Consider the following 2,378-nt stretch of genomic DNA (forward strand, 5'->3'; position numbering starts at 1 on the left):
TCAGCTTAAGATCTTTCTCTTGTATCATATTTGATTGACCAGATCTAAAAGTTATATAACAGTAGTGTTTCAGGACTTGAAGTTCACCACTTTGATGGAAACAATCTTTATACTATTTGATGACACTAGCATCCATCAGTTCCCTCAAGTTTAAAACGTGGATATAACCCTGACTCCTCTCTCTCATTCTCCATAAGCATCCATCGATGGTTAGAACCACTAGTCTTAACTCCTTAGAAGTTCTCTATCCCTTTTGCCACAGCCCTAATTTAGGTCTCCATTATTTCAGAATTAAATTATAAACATCCTCCTGGTCGATCTCCTTACCCACAGCTCTGCCCCTTCAAACTCATCTTCTATGTATAGGATAAAGTGCTGAATCTAAAAATGCTAATATGTCTACGTTCTTCAAAACTTAAAACATTTGTGTCCAGCACTTAGGTATCCCAAGTTACTTTATTCAGCACGGCATGTAAAACCACTCATAATCTGCCTCTATCTACATCTAGGGCCTCATCTCTAATCAATTTCAGTTTCAAATCACTAAATTCATATCTCCCCCTCCCCCGAGGAATCATGCTGCCTTCCACTTATTTTAACTTTGTTCATATTGTCCACTTGACCACTCATCTTCAAGCTGCTGAGTAAGAAATGTCTTCTGTCTATATAAATATTATCTTGTGCACACTGCCATTGCCGTACTTAGCATACTTCATTGTTGCCCTGGCATAGGTCTGACCCTCATTAAACTATTGAAATCCCTGTAGGTCACAGACTGTTTCATAATCATGGTCATAATTATGTTTGTAGCTCATTCTGGGCATTCAAAAGCCAGGGATAAGTAGTTGCCCAAAACAATATTTGACTACCACATGATATGGGCAAATAAATTGCTTACAAACATATGAATCAGGAAATGCAGCTGTATGTTTCTAAATAGAAGCTAAATTTCTAATTTTATACCAACTTCACAGCTATTAATAAATTAAAAAGAAATGCCATTAAGGTAAAATGGTAAATATTACTTCATCTGTAATACAGTTTCAATCTTCTCAATTATGTAACATAAAAGAATAGCTCCAAATATCCAGTATGACTCCTGACCAAACTCTCGTTATTATATTTATAAACCATTCAGGTTTCAGTGGTGCCCCTTGGGAGTTTATACAAATCAATGACTCAAACAGTTCTGTAAAAGCCTACCATCTAAAGGAGCCCTCAGAAGCTCATAACTGTATTCTTTTGGTCCCAATACAAATTTCAGTGTCATAATTGAGATAAAAGTAATCTTTTCAAGTAAAATATATCTTCAAATAATACATTTATATATACTATATACCATATATTGTGCATGATATATGTATATCTTCAACTAATATATGTAATAATATAATGTGTATTCAACTTACATATATATGTATATGTATTTTACAATTAGATGTAGAAAACTAGTTCTCAAAAATGTATTATAAACCTACTATACAGCTACAGTAGTCAAAACAGCCTGATACTGGCACAATGACAGACACATAGACCAATAGAACAGAGAACTCAGATGTAAATCCATCTACCTGTGGTCACCTGATCTTCTACAAAGACCCAAAATCCATTAAATGGGGAAAAGACAGTCTTTTTAACAAATTTGTGCTAGCAAAGCTGGAAGTCCATCTGTAAAAAAATGAAACAGGACCCATACCTTACACCATACACAAAAACTAATTCAAAATGGATCAAAGACATAAATTTAAAACCTAAAACTACAAAGATCATGGAAGAAAAAATAGGGTGAACGCTAGAGGTCCTAATACACAGCAGAAATAGGAAACAAACCATAATTAACAATATGCAAACACCAGAAGATAAACTAGATAACTGGTATCTTCTAAAAATTAAAACTTATGCTCATCAAAAGACTTCATCAAAAGAGTAAAAAGAGAAACTACAGACTGGGAAAAAATTTTTTTGACCATAACATATCTGACGGAGATCTAATCTCTAAAATCTATAGGATAATCCAATACCTTTACAACAAAAAGACTAATAATCCAATTAAAAAATGGAGAAAGGAAATGAACAGACACTTCATCAAAGAAGACATTAAGGCGGCTAACAGACACATGAGGAAATGCTCATGATTATTAACCATTAGAGAAATGCAAATCAAAACTAAAATAAGATGCCATCTCACCCCAGCATTACTGGCACAAATCAAAAAAACAGAAAATAACAAATGTTGGAGAAGCTGCAGAGAGATTGGAACTCTTATGCATTGCTAGTAGGAATGCAAATGGTACAACCATTTTGGAAAACGATATACTGCTTCCTTAAAAAGGTAGAAATAGAAATACCATATGATCCAGCAATCCCACTCCTAGGAA

This window comes from Trichechus manatus, unplaced genomic scaffold (genome assembly GCF_000243295.1).
Source record: "Trichechus manatus latirostris isolate Lorelei unplaced genomic scaffold, TriManLat1.0 scaffold00209, whole genome shotgun sequence".
Classification (NCBI taxonomy): domain Eukaryota; kingdom Metazoa; phylum Chordata; class Mammalia; order Sirenia; family Trichechidae; genus Trichechus; species Trichechus manatus.